This window comes from Sus scrofa, chromosome 2, assembly GCF_054392235.1.
Source record: "Sus scrofa isolate SSC_HxYL_T2T_F1_AM1 chromosome 2, Sscrofa_HxYL_maternal_Yorkshire_Landrace_v2.0, whole genome shotgun sequence".
Lineage (NCBI taxonomy): Eukaryota > Metazoa > Chordata > Mammalia > Artiodactyla > Suidae > Sus > Sus scrofa.
In genome coordinates this window covers 1,245,060-1,254,917 of record NC_139384.1, presented here as the reverse complement: position 1 = coordinate 1,254,917, position 9,858 = coordinate 1,245,060, and the positions used below count along the sequence as shown (strand labels likewise).

Here is a 9,858-nt window from a genome sequence, read left to right as displayed (position 1 = left end):
TGAGAACAGGAAACTGTAGGTCAGGGCTCGAGGAGCCATTGCTGCTGGAGCCGCGCTTGTGGGAAAAGCGAGAGTCTGAACTGGAAGAGAGGCTGAAAGCAGGGAGGAGGCGGCCGGATGCAAACGACGTGAGAGAGGAGAGCAGAGTCCCTCCCTCAGAGTCGAAGGGAACACGAGTTTGCGAGTTTTTCGAAGTGAGTGAAACTGAAGACAGAGATGCGCCAGAAATGCTCAGAAATCTGAAAGATGAAGATACATCTACAGTATCAGTGGTGAACAGAGGCCAACACAAAGGCCCTCAAAAAAAGCGTTTTTGTTTTTGTCTTTGTGCCTTTCCTTGGGCCGCTCCCGCGGCACGTGGAGGTTCCCAGGCGAGGGGTCGAATCGGAGCCGTAGCCACCAGCCTGCACCAGAGCCACAGCCACAGGGGACCCGAGCCACGTCTGCGACCCACACCACGGCTCACGGCCATGCCGGATCCTTAACCCACGGAGCGAGGCCAGGGGTCGAACCCGCAGCCTCATGGTTCCTAGTGGGATTCGTGAACCCCTGAGCCATGACGGGAACTCCCCAACATTTTTTTAAAAATAAGAGAATGCGGTGAACAACCTTAGGCTAAGTAATTTGAAACTGTATTTGAAATGAACAATTTCGTAGAAAAAGATACAGCAAACTGACATCAGAAGAAAGAGAAGACTTAATTGCCTCGACACCATGGAAGCAGGTGAACTAGAAGCTATGGGAGTCCCCGCTGTGGCTCAGCAGGTTAAGGCCCCAACGTAGTCTCCATGCGGATTCAGGTTTCGATTCCTGGCCTCACTCGGCGGGTGGAGAATCTGGCGTGGCTGCAGAGCTGCGGCGTGGTTTGCAGAAGTGGCTTGGATGCGGTGTTGCTGTGGCTGGGGTGTAGGCCTCAGCTGTAGCTCCGATTTGACCCTTAGCCTGGGAACGTCCACAGGCTGCCTGTGTGGCCCTAAAAATTAAAAAAAAAAAAAAAAGAAGAAGAAGAAGAGGAAGAAGAAGTTATAATGTGACCACAAGGAGGCGGGTGGTGGGGAGTGAAAGATGAGAAGTTCCAACCTTACTCGCATGAGGACCTGAAAGTAAGTTGGTTTTATAGTTTATTTTATGCAACTAGGGTCCCTTCAACATCCAGACAAAGACGGTCAAGAAAGAGAGCTTGCAGGCCCGTCTGATCTGAATGCGAAAATCCTAAGTAAACTTGTGAGTAAGTCACGTCCTAAAACCTGCGACCAATCTTCCTGCCCGTCTGGGGTTTAACCCCAAAGGATGGGAGTTCCCAAGGGGCGCAGGGGGTTAAGGATCCAGGGCTGTCACGGCTGTGGTGTGACTTTGATCCCTGGCCAGGGAAATCGCACATGCCGCAGGCGTGGCCAAAACAAAACAAAACAAGAATGTGAGCGTGATTTCTGAGCACCTCTGTTAAAACCCAAGGCCGTGCCAGAAATGGAGTTTCGGAGGACAGCTCATTCAAAGCGGTACTTGCTGGCTCTCAGGGGCTCTGGGATTCAGCAGCAACTCAACCCAAGAGCTTCCAAGATGTCAGCCGAGAGGTCGGTGCTTTGAAGAGAAATAAAACACACCCAGGAGTTCCCATGGTGGCTCAGCGGAGACAAACCCAACTAGGATCCATGAGGATGTGGGTTCGATCCCTGGCCTCGCTCAGGAAGATCCGGCGAGGTGTGGGGTAGGTCGCAGAGGAAGCTGGATCTTGTGGTGCTGTGGCTGTGGTGGAGGCCGGCAGCTGCAGCTCCGATTCAGCCCCTAGCCTGGGAACATCCACAGGCTGCAGGCGCGGCCCTAAAAAAAATTAATTAATTACATAAAACACAACCAGCCCGTTCCACGGTACCCGCCTTTGTGGCTTCAGAGTAACACTTGCTGGCAGGACAGAGCCCTGACTCTGTACTCCTCTCTGTCTGTCTGTCTCTCTCCTTTTAAACAGGATATGCATAAGATACATATTAACCAAGTATAAGATTATTCTTGGAGTTCCCGTCATGGCTCAGCAGTTAATGAATCCGGCTAGTAACCATGAGGTTGGAGGTTCGATCCCTGGCCTTGCTCCGTGGGCTAAGGATCTGGCGTTGCCGTGAGCTGTGGTGTAGGTCGCAGACACGGCTCGGATCCTGTGTTGCTGTGGCTCTGGTGGAGGCCGGCAGCTACAGCTCCAGTTAGACCCCTAGCCTGGGAACCTCCATATGCCGAGGGTGCGGCCCTAGAAAAAGGCAAAAAGACCAAAAAAAAACAAAAACAAAAAAAAAACCATGCCTGAGAGTCTTTGCAGCAAGTACACCTTGCAGGGCTTTCCTAGTTTCCTAGTCTCGTCTTTGTTAGGGCCACACAGCGCTCGCCACAGGCTGGTCCTTGCTGCCTGTAAGCAGCCTCCTGGGCCGTCTCCCCAGCCCCTCACTCCCACACGCAGGGAGAGGCAGCTCGTCCAGCTCACGGTCCGTGCGTGGTGTGCCTGCAGGACCAGAGGCAGAGCGGGAGAGCTGGGCCAGAAGCTCCACGCACCTGACATCCGGGATCGCCAGCACGTTCCCCGCATCCGTCCAGCACCGCGTGCGGGGCCCCTGTCCCCGTTCTCCTGGGCGACAGAGTCAAGGGTGTGGGAAAGCTTCGGCCTGGTCGTCTTGCCTGTGAGAGGGGGCAGCTGGACTCCCAGCCGTGAACAGGCCCCAGAGGCTGAGGCCCGTTGTACAACTGGCCTTCCGACCACATGGCTTTGAGGCACCTGTGTGACAGAGGAAACAGCCAAACGGTGGAGCATAGAAACCCTGAAAAAATTAAGACAAGGACGTATCAAGAATGCACGCGCTGTGTGTGGATATACCTATGGCACACAACACACGTGTTCACCGCCTGTCCGTGCTGTCGGTGAGGCAGCTGTGGGTAGGCTGCTCGCCGTTAATTCTGGGGGAGGCAAACGTGACACGTGGACCTTCTAGTGCAGCGGGGTTAGCACCTCAGCCCCCTTGCTGTTCAAGGACCAGCTGAATTTCCTTCCCTCTGAACTGTTGCTTCTCTCAGGCGCCGATGCTTCTGTGGGGCTGGCTTTCAAAATTACTGGAGTTCCCTGGTGGCTCAGAGGGTTAAGGACCTGATGTTGTCGCTGCGCGGGTATAGGTTTGAGCCCCAGGAGCTCCTTCACGTGGTCTGCAGGCCACAGGTGCAGCCAAACAAAAAGAACTTTTCTGTTTCTTTTTCTTTTTTTAAGGCCGCACCGGAATCCGAGCTGCATCTGGGACCTACGCTGCAGCTGTGACAACACTGGATCCTTAACCCACTGAGCAAGGCCAGGCATCCTACCCGCGTCCTCACAGACACTGTGTCGGGCCCGGAACTGGCTGAGCCACAGCAGGGACCCAAGACTTTTTTCTGAATCCCTATTTACAGGAGGTCTTCGGACGTCAGGGGATGAAGCTTCCTGTGATTGCTACTCGTTTCGAGTTTGTCAGAGCCTTTCAACTTTGCCTGTTGGGGTTTTACCCAAATACACATGGAAAACATTTTTAAAAACGAATGAAACATTTTTTAATTGCAGGTCACCAGACTCCCCCCTCGCCCAGGCTTCTGGCCTCTGGGTTTCCTGGCAGGCAGGGCCTGGCCCGCGCTGAGTTGTGACAACAAACACCCCAAAGGGCAGTGGTGATAACGACAGCCGCCCCCCAGGGAGTCCCGCCCCCAGGGAGTCCCGCATGCTGGGCCATCATCAGCTCATTTAGCCCAGAAGGTGGTGGCGCCATCGCCCCATCTTCCAGACAGGGAGCGGAGGCACAGAAGCCAAGTGAGCTCACAAGGTCACAGAGGTCACGCCTGCGTGAGTCAGGAGTGGCACCTGGGCCCTGTGACATCTCACTTCCGTCCGCTGGGCTCGGCTGACACCCAGGGACCCACCCCACACCGCAGCAGGGACAACACCGGGTTCTTAAGCCGCTGCACCACCAGGGAACTCCCGCCCAGGGCTTTCTCTGGCTCCGCTTCTTAGTTAAAGCCTTGATTGTCTAGAACCGAATTCGGAGGCGGGGAGACCCACACCCATCCCCTGGCCGGGAGATAAAGGCACCCAGGCTGTTTTCGCCCACCCCCCACCTTCCCCCGGCTCGAGGGTCCACGCGGACTCAGTCCCCACCTTTTTTCTGGGCACGCTCAGTCCCCAGGGCTCAATTTAAATTCCATGAAGACACCAGCTCCCAAATTCGAAGGCTGGCCCAGAGCTCTTTCCTGAGCTGGACTCACGCAGCCCACCCTCTGCTCACCACAGCCCTGGGTGCTGCCCCCCGCTGAGCCCAGTGTGCCCCCAGCTGCCATACCTGCCCCTCCATCTCCAAGCTCAGCAGTGGAAGCCCCTCTGCCTCAGGTGAGCAGGCCATGCACCCTGCCCCTGCTTCCATCACTAAGATACCGAAGCCACCCGTGTGGGACTCACTCAAAACGCACACAAAGGGAGCTCCCGTCGTGGCACAGCGGAAATGGATCCGACTGGGAACCGTGAGGTTGCAGGTTCCATCTCTGGCCTCGCTCCGTGGGTTAAGGATCCGGTGTTGCTGGGAGCTGTGGTGTAGGTCACAGACAGGGCTTGGATCCCGTGTTGCTGTAGCTATGGTGCAGGCCGGCAGCTGCATCGCTGATTTGACCCCTAGCCTGGGAACCTCTATATGCCGCAGGTGCAGCCCTGAAAAAAAAAAAAAAAAAAAAACCACGCACACACACACACACACACACACAAAAGGGACCCAGAGTGTGCCGGCTCGTCCGGGGCTGTGTGTTCCAGCAGGTCCTCCAGCTCCAAGGGCACCCAGGAGGAAGGCCTACCCAGCACCAGAGCCAGCTGAGCTCAACACCCCTGCTCTACGGGCCCCTCAGAGCAGCCCTACTGAAACCTGTTCCAGACAGAGTTGGGGCTCTGACCCAGGGGAGGCTGCCCAGAGGCTCAAACATTGGAACAAACCCCGTGCAAAACAAACATGAATAAGCCACACCAAAGAATGCCATACTAAATCACTTAACACGAGCTATCGGGGACTTCCCACTGTGACTCCGTGAATTAAAAACCTGACTAGGATCCGTGAGGATTCAGGCTCGATCCCCGGTCTCACTCAGTGGGTTAAGGATCCGGCTGTGCTGTGACGGTAGCGTAAGCCGGCAGCTGCCGCTCGGATTCAGCCCCTGGCCTGGGAACTTCCATCAGCCACATGTGCGGTCGTGAAAAGAGAAAAAAATCTTTAAGAGAAAACTGGTGGTTGAAAGTGAAAATCGTAGCAGCGTAGGTAAGGTTGCCGTCGTGATCTGAGAAAAATGGTTAATGGCAGCACTAAGGCTGCGAGGAGGCCAGAAGTCTCCCACTGCAACGCCACTGCGGGCGGGCGGCAGAGGGTTACAGAGCCATCATTGTTACTGCTGCGGCGTGGGTTCGATCCCTGGCCCGGGAACTTCTGTACGCTGTGGGCGTGACCAAAACTAAAAAAAATAAAGCGACTCCGTATGAAGTACCTGAAGGCACACAGGGAGAAATTAAGGACACACACACTGAGGGAGCGCCCATCGTGGCGCAGCAGACACGCATCTGACCAGCATCCACGAGGACGCAGGTTCGATCCCTGGCCTCGCTCAGTGGGTTAAGGATGCAGCATTGCCGTGAGCTGTGGTGTGGGTCACAGACGCGATTTGATTTGGCGGCCGTGTTGCTGTGGCTGTGGTGTAGACAGGCAGCTGCAGTTCTGACTCAGCTCCTCGTCTGGGAACCTCCCCATGCAGCATATGCAGCAGTAAAAAGACAAAAAATAAAAAATAAATGTAGATGATCAGAAACCTTTTTTTTTTTTGGCTTTTTAGGGCTGCACCCACGGCACACGGAGGTTCTCAGGCTAGGGGTGGAATCGGAGCTACAGTTGCCAGTCTACACCACAGTCACAGCAACGCCAGATCCAATCCACATCTGTGACCTACACCACAGCTCATGGCAACACCGGATCGGTAACCCAGTGAGCGAGACCATGGATCAGACCCGTGTCCTCACGGATCCTAGCCGGGTTCGTTTCCGATGCGCCACAGCGGGAACTCCATGCACTGTTGTCTCTTGACGGCTCCTCCCATGTCTCTGCCTCCCTCCCTTCCCTGATCAGCGGCTGTCTGAACCTGCCCTTCGCAACTGAGGGGAGGTCATGGAGGCTGAAGGTTGTTCCCCAAAACAAGAAATGGGGGACCCGGAAAAGCTTGTGTGCCCAGGAGCCCACAGGGCCCCGCTTCATTTCCTTAACACCTAATGTCCATCCACGCCCACAGGACAGACAAGCAGTGGCCCACGCATGTCACAGAGCAGAGCACGCGGCAAAAGCTGGGGACCCTCCTTACTGGGGGGCGGGGATGTAAGCTAATGCAGCCTCTGTGCAGAACAGCATGGAGCTTCCTTAAAAAGCTAAAGAGAGCTGAGGAGTTCCCGTCGTGGCGCAGTGGTTAACGAATCCGACTAGGAACCATGAGGTTGCGGGTTCGGTCCCTGGCCTTTGCTCAGTGGGCTAAGGATCCGGCGTTGCCGTGAGCTGTAGGTCGCAGACACGGCTCGGATCCCGCGTTGCTGTGGCTCTGGCGTAGGCCGGCGGCTACAGCTCCGATGAGACCCGTAGCCTGGGAACCTCCATATGCCATGGGAGCGGCCCAAGAAAAGGCAAAAAGACAAAAAAAAAAAAAAAAAAAAAAAGTAGAGAGCTGAGGCAGGATGCTAACCCAGGCCGTCGGTGCAGGAGCAGGGGCTTCCGTACCTTCTTCGATGTGGCCACGGATGAACGCCTGTGGCTTAAGGGCTCCGGGGACGAGCATCCCCACAGGCCTTGTTGAGGGTAGGGAGTGCACCTGCTCCCAGATGGACATTCATCCCTAAGCCCCGTGACTCCGTCTACGGACAAAAAGGACGAAGAAAAATGAGACGGAGAGGACGTTTCCAGCCCCAGGGCCCTAGTGGACAAGGGCCGATAAGGGTAATTGAACAAGGTCAAGGGGAGAAGACCACGGCTCTCCGGATCCCACGGTGGTGCCCCCCCACGCCCACCCCCGCCAACTAAGAGGAATAAAAACCCTACAGGACAGTAGAGAAAGGGGGTCTTCTCCCCGCTCCCAGCAACCTGGGAGCCATCTGCTTTCCTGTAGTAAAAGCTCTGCTTGCTTGCTCCCTGTGTGTTCGCGGAGTTCATTCCTCGACGGCCGTGGACAAGAGCCCGGATCCGGTATCGTCTTTCCCGTATCAGAGCTACCGTACAATCCAGCAATCCCGCTCCTGGTCACCTACGCGGAGAAAACCATCACTCAAAACATCCGCGCACCCCGATGTCCACAGCGGCGCTGTGCACGGCAACCAAGACACGGAGAAAACCTGAAAGTCCATCGACAGAGGAATGGATGAAGATGTGGCACATATAGAGCGAGAGTGGAATACTGCTCAGCCACAAGAAAGAAGGGAATCATGCCATTTGCAGCAACACGGATGTAGCTAGAGATGCTTGATCGTACTAAGTGAAACAAGTCAGAAAGAGAAAGACAAACACCCTGTGATACCACTGTGAGCTGGAGTTTGGCTCCTGCCATCACCTCTACACGGATTCAGCCATGAGCCACAGCAGCCATGGCTCCTCCAGAGAAGAATCGGGGTGAAGGCCGGGAGTGAGGCGCCCTGCGCGCTGGGAAAACTGGAAGAACAGGTCTTCAGAGAGACAGATGTTTTTTTAGGCGAAGGTTTCACGGGCCCAATCCTTTCCCCCCCTCTTAGCCTTCCTGGTGACATCTGCTCCTGGTGACCTTCAGGAGCCCAGCAGCGAACTTTTGGAGATTGTGGGCCTGGCTGCAGGGGCCTCCCCTCTATCAGGAAGAGCCATACCCTCCCTGGGCGGTGTTTCTCTCTGAAATGCCCCTGCAGGGCTGTGGCTCTGTTCTGTTGCACACAGGATGCCCCGTGGGAATGCAGCCACTTCCAAGGCTGAGCGGGAGCCGCCCTGATAGCCGAGGTGCGTGTCAAAGGGGTGACCTCAGGCGCCCAGGCCGCTGAGGTCCCTGCTCCCAGTATCCCAGCCCCTCCCTCTCCTCCCCGAGAGGTTTCTTGGGGCTCCCTGAGACTCTCGCTCCTTATTTTTCCCCCAAGAAACTTACCTCTCAACGATCAGGTTGTGCAGTTTTTAAAGTCAGCCTCCCTTCTACCTGGAATCTAAAAGATGATACAAATGAGCTTATTTACAAAACAGAAACAGACCCACAGGCGTGGAACCCTATCTTGATGGTCACGGAGGGAAAGGGGGCGGGGAGAGTAAACCGGGGTTTGGGTGTAACACAGACCCACGGCGACGGACAAACAGATAAACCAGTTCCAGCAACGGACTTCGATTCTTGTTTTACACATAAGATATCTCGAGATGGACACAGATGACCCTGTGAACACAGGCGTCTCGGGGGGGGACCCGGCTACCCCATGGCAGGCGGAACTTTATGAGCCCAATTCTTGCATCTCCTCATATCTAGAAAAACACGGATGTCTGACACCAGCAGCGGCCTTCAGGAGACCAGCAGCGAACTTCTATAAAACCTCTGCCTGGCTGCAGGCACCTGCCGCTTTGATGACGACGGAGGAGGCACAGGAGGTGGTACAATCCCAGGAAGGGACCAGAGATAAGAGGGGAACGTGGGGATGTCGGGAGACCACTGTCAGCTCAAGACGGCCCCCAGAACAAAGCAGCCTTCCTGGACTCTCGGGGCGAGAATGGCCTCGGGTCGGTGGGCTGGGGGGGTGGGATGAGGCCTGCATTCAGATTCAGACCGAGGGCCACAGTTCGAGGGCCCCCCTTCAGCTGGAGGAGGAAGAGGCGGCCTTTCCCACCCCCACTCCACTTGGAGGATAAAACTGTAGCCCACTGGAGCCTCGGGGTGGAGTCTCCGTGCCTGCCCTCTTGCGTGTCTCACAAGTGTCGCATCTGAATAAATCTGTTTCTCGCCTATCATTTTGTCTCTGGCTGAATTCCTTCTGCGCAGAGGCGTGAAGGACCTGAACCTCAGTGAGTCCAGACACAGGGGGAGGGATTCCAATTTAAAACTGTGGGTTCACACCTTGCTGGACCCCATGTTGGCACCCTCCCCGACTTTAAGGGATAAAAACCCCTATAGGACAACCGGGGGCGGGAGGAGGCTTTGTCCCCACTCCCAGCAGCCCTGGGAGCTCTTGGCTTTCCTGTAATAAAGACTTGGCTTGCTTGCAAAAAATAAAAATAAAAAAATAGCAAATACATAAAAATAAGACTGTGGGTTCTCGTCCCAGCCTGGGTTCTGGCCGCGTTCCGTGCGCGAGTGCCCTCCGCGTCAGCTTCAGCTTTGTGGCTTCTATCTCGAGGTCCCCCTTTGCTCTCTGGGGCAGCTCTCCTGAAATACTGCCTCCTGGACCACAGTTAAGTGGACAAGACATGTCACTGTCCCCTGTGAGAACAGCCACGCCCAGGAGTGCGCCCCGGCTGAGGTCCATCCAAAGAGGGACTCCAGTGAGCCCAGATGTCACCTCTTCCAGAGGCGTGGGTTTGCTGTCCGTCTGCTCACATCTGCAAGCCCTCCGTTCCCTCCACTTCCCCAAAGCAGCGAAAACTCAGGGATCCTGGCTCCCCCCTCCGCCACCGCCTCCTTGGCGCGGACCTGGGCTGCTGTCTCCTGGGTTTAAATTCTAATTCACCCCCAATAAAACTTAACTCAATTTTCAGGTTGTATTTTTCTAGTCGACCGTCCTGACCCCGTCCCCGTGATTTCTTCCGGCTGCACGCCTGACCGAGGGCGAAATAAGGTCGCCAGGCAGCTGACCTTAAAGACGGG

General features: G+C 55.6%; 1 long non-coding RNA gene across 2 annotated transcripts; it reads right to left on the bottom strand.

The window, feature by feature from the left end:
• Positions 1–610: 610 nt before the first annotated feature.
• Positions 611–5,683, bottom strand: LOC106508288 (uncharacterized). Of its 2 annotated transcripts, XR_014836547.1 has the most exons (4): positions 4,465–5,683; positions 2,858–2,937; positions 2,539–2,758; positions 611–973 (listed from the first exon to the last, which is right to left on the bottom strand). It is a non-coding gene; the product is annotated as an uncharacterized LOC106508288 (long non-coding RNA). The 2 variants fall into 2 exon arrangements; XR_014836548.1 differs by lacking the exon at positions 2,858–2,937 and having other exon boundaries at positions 4,454–4,669.
• Positions 5,684–9,858: the final 4,175 nt, after the last annotated feature.